This window comes from Hevea brasiliensis, chromosome 7, assembly GCF_030052815.1.
Source record: "Hevea brasiliensis isolate MT/VB/25A 57/8 chromosome 7, ASM3005281v1, whole genome shotgun sequence".
NCBI lineage: Eukaryota > Viridiplantae > Streptophyta > Magnoliopsida > Malpighiales > Euphorbiaceae > Hevea > Hevea brasiliensis.
Genome location: NC_079499.1, coordinates 88,980,578 through 88,999,037, shown reverse-complemented (window position 1 = coordinate 88,999,037; position 18,460 = coordinate 88,980,578). Strand labels below are relative to the sequence as shown.

Genomic DNA, 18,460 nt, shown 5'->3' with positions numbered 1-18,460 from the left:
ATCAAGCCAAAAGAGCAACTCTTTTCTTCACATCTATTATTAACACGTTTGTTTTGCCCGATTTCTTTCATAGAAACGTTTTAGTGGAAAATATTTTCCATATTTTCTATTGTATGAGAGCAAAAAATAAAAACATTGTAAAGAAATCATTTTCCCAATAAAAATGCTCTTCAAGGAAATTATTTTCCCAATACTTAATTGATTATTTTTTATGGGTCATTTAGTCTTCTGATCACCCGAATTAGTTATCAATTAGTGTTTTTTTTTTTTCTTTTCACTTGATTTTTGATAATGAGTGTATTACAAGTGATTTTTAATGTCATACTAAACAACATAAAATAATATTTTTCTTAAAAATATTTTTTCACAGATTTTTTTTTTCGTAAAATAAATAGAGTATAAAATAAAATAGAATTACATTTTATAAAAAAAATTTTCTTCATAAAATTTGTGTTTTTTTTTTCTAATAAAATTTATGTAAAGTCATACGTACATGTTTTTAGTGAAGTAATTATTTTATAAAAAAAATTATTAAATTGATAGAAAATAATGACACTTTAAAAAAATATTAGCACACTGTATTTCTTATAAATAATATAATATAATATTATTTTAAACTAATAATAATAGCATTATATTTTTTTATCAAAAGTAAACAATTCAATTTATATTAAATCAATTTATATTGAAACAAAATAATTATAAAAAGTTAACTTTTCAAGTGATTTTTTTTAAAATAAAAATTGTGAGCTAGAAACAAGGTGGTTCATTTGCTTGCTTCTCTTGGGAATGGTTTTAGTTCTTTTTGTTTATTTGGTTCTTCTTTTCCAGAAGCTATTCCTCAAGTTGGTTATGATATACATAATACATGCTAGTGTTTCTTTCTAATGCAAGTTTTATTCATAATATATATATATATATATATATATATATATATATATATATATATATATGTAAATGCCGAGTTGGATTTATATTAGCTCCTTTTAATAAAAATTTTATATATGTATTAAAAATTGTAAATAATCGCATGCAAAGAAAACTATGGAAAATAACTTAAAGTTACTAGCACATTTGAACACAAAACTTTGTTTTCTGGTTTTCTTAAAAAAATTTTCAAAAAATTATCCAGCTGTTGCAAGGATTTTGCAGTCACCGCACAATTTTCACTAAAGTGAAAAGTGAGGAGTCAACACTTTAATTTTAGAAAAAATTAAAGAAAACCTTTAATTTTTAAAAGTTTAGAAAATAATGTTTTCCACTTCTAATCTAGAGATTTAGGGTTCGGGGTCCTTATACGTGTAGGGAAAGTATTAGGCACCCCGCATCATCCCTCAATAGGGTAGATAGATTTAAAAGTATGCTCTCTATAATTTAACACTAGTAATTTTATTGGAGTTTTAAATTATGATATCGGTTCCTTGTATTTGCTATAAAAGATGAAATGCATTAATGTAGGAACACTAAATGTCTCACTTTTAAGGTAAGTCAAATACAAAAGTAAGTAGGATGGCCCTAAAAGTGAATTTTAACTCTATTTTATTTTTTTTTATTTATTATTTTTATTTATTTGTGTATATATTTCTTAAAACAATTTATGTTTTTAAAATTAATTTGAAATTATTAATTCTAAAATAAAGGAATGTTCCCTTTTTTTAAAAAAAAAAATGAGAATTCTAATTTTGGCAATAGACAAATAAAAAATTTTAAAGGCCAAAAATAATAAGGTAATTAAAAATGTAAATCTTAAATCATTTGCGAAAAATTGGATTTTGCCTTAAGAGTAAAAATGTAGACCTTGAGTCTTTTTGCTAAAAATTAAATGCACTTGAAATTAAATCTCGTTTAAATATAAAAGAGGAGGCAGAAAATAAGCTTCCAATTTAAGTTTTTAATAAAATAAAATACATTTTCTTTTTCTTGTTTTGCCATATTGTCAAAAATAGAAGTCATTTTGTTTTATTTTACGAAATTACTTCATTTTTCCTAAAGAAAACGAGTTTTTCTAACGAATACAAATGTTTAAATCATATAATAAAATAAGTTTTAAACAAAATTTATTATCATTCAAAATTATGATATTAATTTTCTTTTGGAAGTAGAAGAAACAAATTTATTCTTTGTTAGAATGGAGTCGAGGATGACGTTGTAATATTATGCACATGATTTATTTCATGTTATTAAATTCCTCCCTCCTCGAAATTAGGACTCTAATTTTGAAAAATATATCATTTGGTTCCTAATGAACAACGAGAACTCTCATATGAAAAAATAAAAAACATATGTGAAATAAATATTTTAGAAAAAAACATACACACTACTCATATGATTAAAAAGAATTTATTGATAAAATTGAATTAAAATGGGCTTAGATTTTTACTTCATTCGATTGAGACTTTAATTCAAAAGAAAATGCATTGATTAAAACATAGACAGTTTGATTCATTAATGAGAACTCTCAATCAATGAATCAAAGTCCTATCATTAGTATAATCAACTGTCACTTCTTACCTAGATTGATTCAATTTGATAAATTATTAACGCATTTGATATGTTCATTACTTATAGATATACCAAAAATCCAGCAAAGTTTTCTCCTAAAATTGAATATTTCCCACAACCTGCAAAGAGATACCATCCTGGCCTACACATCTATACATGTGTCTCCTATCTTAACAGAAATATGAAAATATGGTGTACTAATTAATTCCTGAGTTGTAAATTAAGTCTTAAGTAAAGAACAATTAAATGTCTACATTCTGCCAATTAAATTACTATCCCATGTGAATATTCAATTATTTAATTGAAGAGAAACTTTATATTTGTCACGACCCAACCTATGGGCCGGACCGGCACTAGGACCTGGGCCAGCTTAAAGCTCCCGAGGCCCGTAGTAAGCCTAACTATTCCTCAAATCCATAACTAGGCCCACAATTTAGATCCAATATGCATATAAGATAATTTAAATTAAACTGTTATAATTTCATTTCGGGCCAACTTAGCCCAGAAATTTTCAGAAAACTAAAATCAGAGGAACCCAGCTCAACCCTGTTACCTCATTTACAAACTGTTTAAATACCATACAAATCTTCATTTATAAATCTCAAAAAAATTTAAATTAACACAATTTCTAACAAGGTCCACACTATTACTAACACATGCGGAGTTCTAAATTTTAAATTTAGAAAAGATAGTAAAACAATTATATAATCGACGTTAAACCTGTGATGAAGAAAACAGGTTGCTCTGTAAAATAACTCCTCCTGTGGCCTGGAAAAAATATTGAACAGGAGTGAGCATTTGACTCAGAGAGTAAAATATCAATTTTAACCATAATCTCTATAACTATCTAAAACTAATGCACCCTGTAGAGTGAAATGCAACATCAACAACAATTGCACATCATAACATCTAAAAGGTAATTTGGAGCACTCACACACCCAGTAATATCAATCATAATATATGGAGCCGATCCTATACGACTCTCTTAACCGACTGGTGCTAGCGAAGAACTCAAGCCGGACTTTCGCTTAATAAACCAAATCGGGGTCCCAGCGAAGAACTCAAGTCGTGACTACCCCCGAAGGATCGGGTCCCAGCCAAGATCTCAAGCCGTGTCCACCCGTCCTATCCATAGTTCACACCACATCACATGCACGCTAACGCACGCATACTGCTCCAAATTACCACAACAACATCCATGGCACTTTAACAGTTGTGAATGCAACATAAAACGTGCCTAGAGTTTAACTGCATAGAAACATACATACAAGTGATGCATGGGCATGCTTAAACATATAATAATATCGAAATTACAATTAAAATTAATATTTTACTCACAGTACACCGATGACTATTGTGGCTGCTGGATGCAGAAAAATAGCTGACCTCGATCACCTAATAATTAAATTATAAATTTATTAGTACTAAGTTAGAATAAAACTCTAAAGAGGCAATAGACAGCCTAATTCATGCCGGAAATCCGGCAGAATTTCCCCTATACCTGGAACCTACCCAACCTGCAAAAAGGCTCAAATAACACTTCTAAATTCTCAATTTCCACAATCACATCTCATCAATATCACATGGCCCCTCCTAGGCCCTCCAAATCAGACAATACTCAAAATCTTAAAAATTACATTTTAGTCTCTATAATTGACATTTTTCAAAAATCCACTCAAACAAGCTCTAAAAATTCTAAAATTTTGCCCCGCGGTCCTTAATAATATTATAAGGCTATTGCAAAATGAATTATAATTTTCTAATCACCCATGAATATTTTATTCAAGAATTTTACTCGATTCCATAAGTTTCCAACATCTAACATATTCTTAATTCAACCTAATTAAATATTCACATATTTAAACCTCCATCCTCAAGCTTCAACCAATTATATAAAATTTAATTATCTTAATTTCAAATAATCTTATATGCCCATATGCTAAAAATCTAACTAAATTCCATCTATATTTTTCAAAAATATTCTACAATCACTCAAAAATTCAACAAACACCATAGAATATCTCCAAATATTTTTACTTTCATCATATATTTTTCTTAGAATTTTTTTTCCAATCTTTCCTGTTTAAGAAACACTGTATTTATGCTTCACAAACAGAGAAATAATAAAAATTGTCTTACACGAAGTTTATCTGTGTCTCAAAAATTTCAAAAATTTATGAGGAAGCCTCTGAAAGTTGAATCACCTCCATAACCTATCGGAGCCACCGCCGGAACCACCGCGCACGGTGGCCGGCCACCGGTCGCCGGCTATATTTGCCGGATCTGATCATACCACCATGTTCCTCTCCTCTTCCTCAGTCCATATGTGGTCTCGGATCGTCGATCCAACGGTCGGATCGTCGTAGATCTGACGAAAAAGCTTGAAAAACCCGAAACTTTTCTCCTCCATATCTCACTCATCCGACCTCCATTTATTGCAAAATTGGTATCAAAAGAAAGGTCTCGGAACAAGCTTTCCAACGCCACCTGAATCGTCTCGATCAGACGTCGGATGAAGCCGGAATCGCGCCGGAAAGCCGCTGCCCACTGTGCGCACGTTTTCTCTCTCTCCTCCCTCTCTTGCCGCCGTTTCTGGTGGCTCTTGCCGTCGCCGGAGGGTCCCCGGCCAGGTGGGGAGCTGCTCGGGAGGTTGCCGGCCGATCACCGGAAAAAGAAAGAAGAAGAAGAGAGGGAAGGAGAGGAGAGAAAAGAGAGAATGGGGGGGGGGGGGGGTTCCTCCTCCCGTTTTTGAAATAATTTTTTTTTTTTTTTAAATGTTTGGTAGTGACAGTGGAAATCCACTGTCACACGCCAAACTCAAATCACTTTCACTTTTTTTTTTTTTCTGGGTTGTTACATTCTTCCCCCCTTAAGAAAAATTCGTCCTCGAATTTTCGAATAAACAAGAGATAAGGAAAAAAAGATTATTAGAACAAGCACAATCATTACTCCTCCAGCTATGCAGAAATTGATAAAATATTTATTCTTCAAACTCTTCGTATATTATATATTACTCTCTGATTCTACTATGGTGTCCTATTTGTCATCATCTCTATCTAGAGATGCTCTTATCTCTTGGCTATTCGTTGACTATTCTTCTGTCATCTCAGGCATTCATTCTAACTCCATTACTCTCGACTTGATATCTGATAACTCTAATTAACTTTGGCGCTTACCTCACTTTTATTACGCCCTAACGTGTCTCTTGATGATTTCAGTCCTCATCCCTTTGTTTCAATAATCTCTGTTTTCCCCAATGACATAACTTATGTTCCTTGTTCCATGGTATCTTATGAGTAGCTTTCCTGTAGCACCTAATCTAGGCATCCTGTTCGAGATCTTCACTCTTCTTATGACCTCAGTGGTCAATACCTATAAATCTTCTCACTCCCATGATATTTCAAATTTTTAATCTCCTTTTGTGTCATTACTAAGGTACTTAGACCAACCTCTGTCCATCTTATGTAACCAGTCAGGTAGAGTCTCCTCCAAGGGCCAAGTGTATCATTTATCAATATTGGAAAGTGAACTGGGTCTCTCCTTCTAGGTAACAAAAGTGTTTATATTCCCTGACAACTCAATCCATGAGACTTTATCGATTCTCACTCCTTCTCTGGAATGGAAATATCTAGACTTCTTCCTTTAGCTTCTTAGTATGTGGCCTACTTCTGACACATTGGCACTCAGATCGAGGCTCCACTACTCCTTTAATCTATCATCTCATAATAACTTATTTTAAACATCCCTTAGTGTGTTCCTAGCATACCTATTCCTCCTTATCCTCATCATTATAACTGGCTCTATCGAGCTTTCTTCCTGTCCTTTGCATCTTATCCACTTCCCTTTTCCTATTTTTGGTATTGTTGATATCTTTTCAACCTGCTGTACTTATTCCTTAATTTAAGTCCTATCTCATCCTTACACCTTTTCCTTCAAGAATGTCCATCCCATCATCAACTTTAACTTTCATTTTATTTCTTAGTCTTATCTTGATTACTAGTTCCATTACTTTGAGAATTTTAACCTTACGGCTTACTCCTGCCAGCACATTCTTCACCTTTTGTAACACTCATATTTAACCATAGAAAATTCTTTTTGTATCCCCTTTTCCAACTTAACTATCAGAACATTATCATTCCCCACCAGCCTCAGTAGGAAATTGCTCATCTTGGATGGATAGGAGCCCTTGAAACTATGAGTTTCATCTGAACTAACACTACTGTGGGAAATGTGTGCTATGCCTTAATTCTAAACAAAATACTTTATGTGTTCATTCTCCTTAACATAATCACATATACTGCCTATAGCTTTCCAAATTTCAGCCTCAAATTTTCCCATTAGTAACAATTTCATCTATTGAAACTCATCCATAAATAGTACTTCATCTAGCTCATAGTTTAAAACAGTCGCAAGCCTTAGTAGCTAACTCAATTTAACTCCTGTTATTACTCTGATCGTCCTTTCATACTTAACACTAGGCATGCACTTACTGTCATTCTCATATCAGGAAATTGTATATGAATTGGTGCCTATCAAAATCTCAAATAACTAGGTCTCCTTGCCTCAGTCTCTGCTCCTTATATAACGCTCTAGAATCAAAAACACGAGCTAAACTTGAAAAGAAAGAAAAATATTCTCTTATATTCAACTACGCTCGATTGTCCATATAATAATGTTTAACCTATGTTTCTTGGTTTTTCTCTCCAAATTTCATTATCTCCCAACACAATTTTGCTCTACCTATAAGGTATCATCTGCATGAACCCTTTACCGTATCATTGTCCTTCCTGACATAATATTTTATAATTTATTAACTTTACGTATACTCGACCTATGATTCATATCTATCATCGTTTATATTGTGCCCTTAACTTTTGTTAATTCTTGAAAGATTTCTCTTACTAATAGATTCTTCCAACACTAATTCCACCCTTAGCTATGGTCATTAATTTGATCCTTGAACTTTCTAGTGATTTATAACCACCCATACTTGTCACTTCTCATTTTACCCCTACTGTTGTCCTGTCGTTATTGCTTCACTGCAAAGTGATTCTGTTGGTCACATTAAAAATGTTTGCCTATCATTCATAACGAACCTCTAACTACCTTCTCACTATCTCAAAGTTCTAACCTAAAGCCTATGTGATTATCTATAATTCTTTCCACTCATCATACCTATTTGATCCCTTAAACTGACTCTTATTCAACTTACTGCTTACTAACTTCTCTTTCTCTACCTAATTAGGTAGTCCGCAATACCATTGCACACCTTCTAACCTTTGCTCATTATTATTGTATTCCTCGCCTAATCTTCATGATACTGTTAATGAGTTAAAATAATCTTGCCCCATTACTATCCACTTCACTTTAGAAATAGGGAATAGATAAAGTATGATCCGATCATGTAACTCCAAGCTCTATATTTTAGCCCCTGTCACAATCTCAGCTACATCATGCTATGAGTATCACATTCCTAGATTCCATACCTCCATCACTATTCTCACTAATATGGTCCCATTTCGGGTTCTCCATCCTTGTCATTTACCTTGCCAAGAATAACAGTTAGCCTACCCTATATCTTAACTTTGTTCCCTTTATTACGCGCCCTTCAGGTTGTCATTTCATTTATTTCCTTTATCTTACCCAAAATAGAACTTAACTATTCTATCCCTAGTTCCATTCTTTTTCCTAACATGACAGTTGTACCTGCTAACTATATCTTTCAGAGTCTCTACCACGTTATGACATATCTGTGCTATTCAGATTTGGTCCTTGGACCACTCTAACTAGTACTTCTACTGGCATTTAGATTAAATTGCATCTGGCACCAATTGTACAAGCCTTCATTCTGCACTTTCTATATCCATTGGCCTTCTACAATTTATCTTTGCTAATTTATTTCTCTTAATACTGTTATAATTAGATTATACTATTATTTTGAACAATATGAAGTTAGAAAGGAACTCAGGAAATTGCAGTCATACCTTTATCGTATGATTTCTATTCTTATCCTTTAGTTTACATAATACCCTAACTTACTGCAACAAAGGTACTACATTTACCACTTTGCCCAAAACCATGTCAAATTAATGTCTCTCTTATCATATCATAGCTCTGTAAATCATCAATCCATAGTTTCGACCTTCTCTAGGTAGTAGAGTTGTACTTTACACCTTACTAATACACACAAGGTATACTATTCTCACTAAGCTCTAAGTAAAATGTTTGTCATACTGCAAAAATGATCCAAAATTTCATACTGAAGACTAGATGATCTCACTCTATAAGTGTCACGTTTACTTTGCAACTAATCCGAAACCTCTAGTTTGATGGCAACTTTTATTGCAGCTCTAGCTCATGCTAGGGTAACTGAGTCACTGACTCTAGTTATCACCCAACTATGAACTTTTAATATTCTAACTCTAGACTCTTAACCAGGAGTTCCCAACTCCTCTGCAGATATAGAACTCTGTTCTAGCATAACTGTACCAAAACAGAAGCCATCTGCAAACACCCTCATTATGGAGCACCACGGGGATGCACGCAGCTCTACACAATAATCTCATGTCGGTACTGTAATCTGCAGCTTACAGAGCAGACATCGAGAACATTGTATAGTTACTACGATACGTCCTGACAGACTAGGTCTCCCAATTTCTTATCTCTCTTGAATCTTCTATTATCAAAAACTTATTCTGACTGGGTCATCTACTGATGATTGCCAGCAGTGGTATCCTCATCCTTATCTAGGCCAACTGTACTTTCAAGACTCACTTTTATGTACTCGTGCCTTGCACGAAATGGGCACACCATTTAAACCCATACTGACAAAAATATAGTATTTATTGGAGTACATATCCTCATGATAGACCTCAACATGTCTGCTAACTCTATTTCACATTTCTATGTACTCCACGAAAATCAAGACACTGATTGAGGCACTTTTATATTTCCTGAGGTATAACGCAGAATCTAGAAACAAAGAATTACAGAAAAGACAAAACAGAATCCTATACTCCGCATTTAACATCCTAACAAGACTCCTTTTACACTACCAAGTATTTTATTTCCCATGAATCTAGAGCCTAAGCTCTGATACCAACTTTGTCAGGACCCAACCTATGGGCCAGACCGGCACTAGGACCTGGGCCAGCTTAAAGCCCCCGAGGCCGTAGTAAGCCTAACTATTCCTCAAATCCATAACTAGGCCCACAATTTAGACCCAATATGCAAATAAGATAATTTAAATTAAACTGTTATAATTTCATTTTGGGCCAACTTAGCCTGTAAATTTTCGTAAAACTAAAATCGTGGAGCCTACCAACCTCATTACCTCATTTACAAACTGTTTAAATACCATACAAATCTTCATTTATAAATCTCAAAAAAAATTAAATTAACACAATTTCTAACAAGGTCCACACTATTACTAACACATGCGGAGTTCTAGATTTTAAATTTAGAAAAGATAGTAAAACAATTATATAATCGACGTTAAACCTGCGAGGAAGAAAACAGGTTGCTCTGTAAAATAACTCCTCCTGTGGCCTGGAAAAAATATTGAACAGGAGTGAGCGTTTGACTCAGAGAGTAAAATATCAATTTTAACTCTCCATAACTATCTAAAGCTAATGCACCCTGTAGAGTGAAATGAAACATCAACAACAATTGCACATCATAACATCTAAAAGGTAATTTGGAGCACTCACACACCCAGTAATATCAATCATAATATATGGGAGCTGATCCCCTATACAGCTCTCTTAAATCCAACCTGGTGCCAGCGAAGAACTCAAGCCGGACTTTCGCTTAATAAACCAAATCGGGGTCCCAGCGAAGAACTCAAGCCATGACTACCCCCGAAGGATTGGGTCCCAGCGAAGATCTCAAGCCGTGTCTACCCGTCCTATCCATAGTCCACACCACATCACATGCACGCTAACGCACGCACACTGCTCCAAATTACCACAACAACATCCATGGCACTTTAACAGTTGTGAATGCAACATAAAACGTGCCTAGAGTTTAACTACATAGATACATACATACAAGTGATGCATGGGCATGCTTAAACATATAATAATATCGAAATTACAATTAAAATTAATATTTTACTCACAGTACATCGATGACTATTGTGGCTGCTGGATGCAGAAAAATAGCTGACCTCGATCACCTAATAATTAAATTATAAATTTATTAGTACTAAGTTAGAATAAAACTCTAAAGAGGCAATAGACAGCCTAATTCATGCCAGAAATCCGGCAGAATTTCCCTTATACCTGGGACCTATCCAACCTGCAAAAAGGCTCAAATAACACTTCTAAATTCTCAATTTCGACAATCACATCTCATCAATATCACATGGCCCCTCCTAGGCCCTCCAAATCAGACAATACTCAAAATCTTAAAAATTATATTTTAGTCCATATAATTGACATTTTTCAAAAATCCACTCAAACAAGCTCTAAAAATTCTAAAATTTTGCCCCGCGGTCCTTAATAATATTATAAGGCTATTGCAAAATGAATTATAATTTTCTAATCACCCATGAATATTTTATTCAAGAATTTTACTCGATTCCATAAGTTTCCAACATCTAACATGTTCTTAATTCAACCTAATTAAATATTCACATATTTAAACCTCCATCCTCAAGCTTTAACCAATTATATAAAATTTAATTATCTTAATTTCAAATAATCTTATATGCCCATATGCTAAAAATCTAACTAAATTCCATCTATATTTTTCAAAAATATTCTACAATCACTCAAAAATTCAACAAACACCATAGAATATCTCCAAATAATTTTACTTTCATCATATATTTTTCTTAGAATTTTTTTTCCAATCTTTCCTGTTTAAGAAACACTGTATTTATGCTTCACAGACAGAGAAATAATAAAAATTGTCTTACCCGAAGTTTATCTGTGTCTCAAAAATTCCAAAAATTTATGAGGAAGCCTCTGGAAGTTGAATCACCTCCATAGCCTATCGGAGCCACCGCCGGAACCACCGCACACGGTGGCCGGTCGCCGGCTACATTTGCCAGATCTGATCATATCACCATGTTCCTCTCCTCTTCCTCAGTCCATATGTGGTCTCGGATCGTCAATCCAACGGTCGGATCGTCGTAGATCTGACGAAAAAGCTTGAAAAACCCGAAACTTCTCTCCTCCATATCTCACTCATCCGACCTCCATTTGTTGTAAAATTGGTATCAAAAGAAAGGTCTCGGAACAAGCTTTCCAACGCCACCTGAATCGCCTCGATCGGACGTCGGATGAAACCGAAATCGGGCCGGAAAGCCGCTGCCCACTGTGCGTACGTTTTCTCTCTCTCCTCCCTCTCTTGCCGCCGTTTTTGGTGGCTCTTGCCGTCGCCGGAGGGTCCCCGGCTAGGTGGGGAGCTGCTCGGGAGGTCGCCGACCGGTCACCGGAAAAAGAAAGAAGAAGAAGAGAGGGAATGAGAGGAGAGAAAAGAGAGAATGGGGGGGGGGGGGGTTCCTCCTCCCGTTTTTGAAATAAATTTTTTTTTTTTTTTAAATGTTTGGCAGTGACAGTGGAAATCCACTGTCACACGCCAAACTCAAATCACTTTCACTTTTTTTTTTTTTCTGGGTTGTTACAATATTATATTCAAAATTAATACCAACATTTGTGCACAATTATTTTAAAAGTGACAAAGCAAAAATTTAAATCAATTTTGAAAAGATGATGGATATGGGTTAAAGGAGATTTTCCCAAAACAAACAATGAAGATATGCTTTAAATTGAAATTTTGGAAAAGGTTCAAAGAAGGACTTCTCCCTCGAACCAAACATAAAAAGATGTATTTAATAAAATTATTGATATAGGTTCAAAGAAAGACTTTCCCTTGAACCCAAGAACATGAAAAGGTTGTGTATTTTTATAAATGTAAATTTAGAGAGGGTTCAAGGAAGGACTCTCCCTTGAACATAGGAACACAAAAGAGTATGTTTATAAAAATGGGATTTTAAAGGATTCAAGGAGGGACTCTTCCTTGAACCCAAAAGCATAAAAAGTATAAAAAAATTAAAGGATTCAAGAAAGGACTCTCCCATGAACCAAAATAGAAGAATGTTATGAACCAAAATAGAAGAATGTTGTATTTAATAAAATTATTGGTATAGGTTCAAGGAAAGACTTTCCCTTGAATCTAAGGACATGAAAAAGTTGTACATTTTATAAGTGTAAGTTTAGGGAATATTCAAGGAAGGACTCTCCTTTGAACCCCATATCATAAAAGGTTATATTTCAATAATATTATTTTTATTTTATTATTATTTTCTTTTAAAAAACATATTTTAAACCATACAAGAAAAACTTCACAGAGTTACTCCAACACTCCTCTCACTTTGCTATGTCATAGACTTACTTATAAAGATTTTCTGAATTGCCTAACCCTGAATATCTAAATGACGCATTTTAAATAACACACGACAAAATGTGAACCATCATTATAATGTCATTTTAGGAAATAAAAGAGATGGCTAAATGAGTCTCAGGGGAGTGAGAAAATCACCATTTGCTATTACCCAAATACAATAAGAATTACTAAAACATATTATTACCCACATAATAATACCACCAAGTGACACTGATTTCCATAAAACCCAATAAACCATAAAATACTATGAATATTATCATTGCATTCCCACAAGTGTGGCAATGAGGTTTTTATGATACAAGACTAAAATGCAACACTTATTACATAATGAAAATCGTCCTCCAATTAAAAAAGACCGTCAATGAAAAAGAGAAATAGAATGCATTCTAAAGTTCACATCGCCAAATGCCCAGTTACAGCAGCATGATTTGATCACATCTTTTCACAATGGAAGCATGGCAAAAACCTCAAAAAAAAATTTTACCTTTAACAAAATTTGAGAGATGACACATGGGTTGATTCTCTTTAGTCCCTTATACTAACAGCAAGGAAGCTGAACAGCAAAAGAAAACCCCATAAAATCATCTTTGAAGGAGTGAGTTATAGTGCGCCTCTTTGGATGAAGGTTGGGATTGTTTCTAAATAAGGAAGGGTTCTAGAAAAGCTGTCATTTTTGGAATCGGGGGTGCCTTTTAGAAAATGATTCTAAAAGACAAACTTTCTACACTCTTATTTTCTGTTGTTTAACTAAAGAAGACAACCTTAGCTCCCCACTTCTCATAGTAAAACTTTAGGTATTTATAGGGAGTGAAATCCCCAAAATGGAGGGTCAGAATTCAAGACGGAAAAGAAAGGTTTTGATTTAAAAGGACCAATCTAATAGTCAAAAATTAAAAAGATCAATAATCAAAGGTATAGATTACATTAGGACTATCTTGCTTTTATTTCTTTGATTCAAAGGTTAAGAATTATTCCTTACAAATTAAATCAAAGGTTGGGATTTAAAAGTACTAAATTTGTCTTTATTACTTTTTAATCTATGGGTCAAAAATTCATCCTTACAAATTAGATCAATGGTAGAGATTAAAAAGTACTAGAATGCTTTAACCAACTCAATATGATGGTAAAAATTTAATCTCTAAAATTAAGGGCTAGGATTTAATGGTATACTTAAATTTTGTTTTTATTACTTTTTCAATCCAAGGGCTAAGTGATGTTGTCGTGGAACTCCTGGAAGTTGGGTCTGACCGGGCTAATGGAATCCTATTTCTAAAGCTTTGCCTTGCCTTTATAGTGGATGGAATGAAGTCTAAGTAGGCGCAATCTATGGCATGATGCTTGCTTTGGCCCAATCTCGGAGTCTGCCGATCTCTTTGTCCGATCTTTTTGTCCGATCTCTTTGAAGCTAGCTAGAATGTTCTGGGAAATCACCTAAGGGCTAGGTCTTTTAGTGGTTAAGATTGAAAATATAGGCTCCATCTAGCTCCAAGCTCGATTGGGCGAGCTCTAGCTGGGTCAGTCTTACTAGCCTTTTTATATCATTAGTCCCTTGCAAAGTCTGAGTCTTTAAGTTCAGGACATAAAGTCCTTTTGAAAGTCGAGCATTGATGGCATGTCTCGAAAGCTGGAAAAGGCAATAAGTGATTTCTCTTTCCGAGACATTGGTGTTTATTTGAATTTTTCAACCATTAATACTCTGGCTTATATATATAGGTGGATCCATCATTTTGTGCTTCTATCATCTTCTCCACTTTCCTTTGAATTTCTCTGAGAGACGACTTTGTTTAGGTGTTTTTTGGTGACGTGATTCCCTCTCAGTGAAAGGTAGTGTTCTTTTCCTCCACATTTTCACTATTCATTTGTTTTCTTCTTTCTTTGTCGAAAATGAGTGATACCGATAGTCAGAGGATAACGAGTGCCCCATCTATTTAGTTCTCGCGGAGTTTCGATGAGGATGTGGGGACTAGTGGTCAAAATGATGTTAAGGTGCCTACTAAATTGACTTCAAATATATCTGCCAGCCCAAGTAAGGAACAAACTCCAAAACCAAGGAAAGAATCTCTTCTGTTGGATGAAGTTACGTCAATTCTGTGAACTTCTGAGCTAACCTAAATAAGCTAAGAGTTCAATCTCTCAGGGGACATGTACGAACTGATTAGATGCGATGGGAATTTTTGAGCCAATCATAGTTTTGAGGAGCGAGATCAGATCGTTGTGTATGAAGAGCAATTGAAAGCAGGGTTACAATTTCTCTTGGAGCAGTTCTACAAAGACATACTGAATTATCACCATGTCTATGTGGCTTAACTACACTTAAATTCCTAGCGTACTTTGGTAGCTTTCTGAGGTTTGTGCCAAGCTAAGGGTTTAGTGCCAACCATGAAGATTTTTGCCAAGCTGCATCATCTCAGAAGATGAAAAAATGATGAGTATAGGTTCTTCTAAGTGAAGCCGAACTGTGGGCTTTTCACCAAGCTCCCTTCTTCCTTAAAGAACTGGAAAGATCAATTTTTTATTTTATGAAACTGAAATCCTCGTGGCTTTGAGGGTGTTCCAAACAATTAGAACCATTTGGCCAAAAGACCTTAGGGAGATATTATTCTGAACTGGGATGAGGAGGCAATTGTTACGGAGCTAAAGATTCAGGTGAATACTCGTCGGTACCTGAGCACTGATGTTGTTAAAGCTGAGCTAAAATGGTGGTTAACTATGTGGTGGCTGGGGAAAGCACTCCTTTGTGACTTTCCGATTTTAGGCTTGGAAAGGGTAAAATCCTTAGATCTTGTTCTCTTTGACCAGTATAAACTCACTAACTTCTTTTTGTGTGCAGATATGATGAGAACCGACGTAGAAAAAGCTGCTAAGAAAAGAAAGAGAGAGCTCGCTACGAGAGTTCTCCAGAAGAAGGAGGCCACTGCTGCGAAGGCTACTACTACTAAGGCAGGAGAATAAGAAGCATAGAAAAGGGCCTGAGTCAAAGAGATGAGCTTTTCAACTTGGATTCAGAATGAGTCTGATATTGGCTCGCCTCCTACTCCAGATCGGCCTTCAAATCAATCGTCGATCTCTACTGCTTCAGAGGGTGGTTCATCTGGGCAATCGGTCTCCAGAGGTGCTCAAGTGCTATCACAGTCTCTGGACAGGAACCGATCCGTGAATGGCAACATTGACCTGGCTGGGGTTACTGCCGCGACCCTATACTTTCTGGAAGATCGAGCTTGGATGGGCTCAGAGAGTATTAACGATCTCCTCAATCAATCCATGAGCTTGAGTCTGGAGGTGGTTGCCACTTAACATATGGTTAAGGAAAAAGGTGAACTACCTTAGGCAGGAGATGTCGAAAACAGTCATCGAGGCCGTAGCTTATAAAAACAACCTGACTGCTGTCAATGCTCAAGTGCAGGAGCTTGAATAGCAAATGTGAACTTTTGAGGAGCTTGTGGCTCGGCTGCAAAAGGAACTTGAGGATGCCAAGGTGAGCCAGGCTGCTGAAGTTTTTCGAAGAGCTTAAGGCAAAGGAGAACAAGGTCATGGAGAAGGAAGCTGCTGCCTATGTGCAAGCCCATAATGACCTTTTTGCCAAACTGCTGAAGTATTATCCTAATGAGGACTTCTCCTGGCTCAAGAAGCTCGCCCCAGGTGCTAACGCTGAGAGTGAGAGCAAGGGAGAGGGTGATAGTGTAAATGATAATATTCAGGAAGGTGGAGATCTGCCAATTGAGTAATTATACATCTTTTAAATAATAAAGTTAATTTTACTCTTTTCTCCGATTTTTCTAGAATGAAATTAAATATTCATAAAATTGATGAATAAAATTAAAATTAGATGACAAATTAAAATAAAAATGAAAGTGAAATTCAATTCAAAGACTTAAATGAGCTAGGAAAATGAAAATTAAACAACAATTCGATTGCATTTTATATATCTTTAATTGATTAGATTTTATTTATTATTATTTTATTTTAAAAATTTTTATAGGGTTAGACAAAATATAGTATCTAAAAATTTTATTGACCCAAATAAAATGTGATATCTACACCAGTTTTCCACAAGGGAATAATAATATTCTTATTTGTCTTTTTTCAGAAATTTTTGAATTTTTCTTTATTTTTACATTTAATTGGATCGATTAATATTTTTTAAATTTAAAAATTAATATTTTTAAATATTCTTAATTATGATATTGGAAATATAATTATATTAGTGATATTGAAAATATAATTATATTAGTTATATTCATTGTATATTATTTTTTTATTAATAAAAATAAGGAGGAAAATATTTAAAAAGTAAAATAGTTAAAAAAAAATTCATAAAAATTCAAAATTTTGTTAAAAAAGAAAAATTAAAAAGCTGCTTACAATGAGAGGCTCTTATAGATATGCAAGATTTTCTCATAAAAAAAAAAAATCCAAATTTTATATAAAAAAAAAAGTAAAAAAGTTGATTGCGTGAACGGCGATACCCACAAAGCAATTGAATTGATTGATGCGAATATAATCACAGAAAAGCTTGTACTAAATTGATAGAAGCCAAGTTGAAAGAGAGGATAAGGTTTCTTATAAATGAATTGCAGAGAAAGAATTCGAGAAGTGGGATGAGCTAAATCAAATAAGTATACAAAAGATTATTCATGCAGTAAATCGTTATGAATGGTACCCTTTTATTTATTTTTTTTTTATTTTGATTACATAAATAGAGAACTTTTATTTATTTATATTTTTTAAATGAAAGAGATCTTTTCTTTCACACTCTATCTTAATTGCAGTAACAATTTGTAAAAATATCTTAGATGCATTATAAAAATATCTAATGTGTTTGATTTTTTTAATAGTATGAATATAAATTAATTGACTTAAATATTTCATTTTGAAGCATATTTATAAATTTCATGTTGCATGGGCATATGTTATTATATATTAATGGTAACTTTAAAAATTTAAATCATTAAAAAAATTCATATGATATTATTCATTGCTAACAATAATAAAAATTTTCAATATTAAAAATTACAAAATAAAAAAATAATAATATACTATAAATATAATTTAATGTCATAATTAATAATTATATAAAATATTAATTTTAAATTTAAAAATATATTAATGGATCCAATTAAAATGTGTAAATAAAATAAAAAAACCTTAAAATTTTCTAAAGGGAAGATAAATCAAAATAAAGGGAGACACATTGTCTTAGTTTTAGTTTTAATATAAATATATAGATTTAAATGGATAGGTGTATGGTTTTCCAAAAACGAAATTTAAAAATTCATTTAATGCATTTATTATCGACTAATTTGTAATAATTATATTTTATACATAAATTTAACTTTTAGTGTAGCCTTAAATCTATAAATATTTTAAATAATTATAAAATTAGCCAATTAATATGTCTAGCAATAGAAATGCAGCATTTAAATTATGAGATTAAACTAAACTCACATAATATCTACAAGAAAAGAAAGATTAAAAGCAAAACAAGATCATTTAGAAGAGTAGTGTTATGATGTTAAAAAATCAATATCAATCTCACCTAAACATT

At 33.5% G+C, this 18,460-nt stretch overlaps 1 long non-coding RNA gene across 1 annotated transcript; it reads right to left on the bottom strand.

The window, feature by feature from the left end:
- Window positions 1–9,840: 9,840 nt before the first annotated feature.
- On the bottom strand, window positions 9,841–11,810 carry LOC131181548 (uncharacterized). The gene is made up of 3 exons (XR_009150078.1): window positions 11,423–11,810; window positions 10,622–10,678; window positions 9,841–10,050 (listed from the first exon to the last, which is right to left on the bottom strand). It is a non-coding gene; the product is annotated as an uncharacterized LOC131181548 (long non-coding RNA).
- Window positions 11,811–18,460: the final 6,650 nt, after the last annotated feature.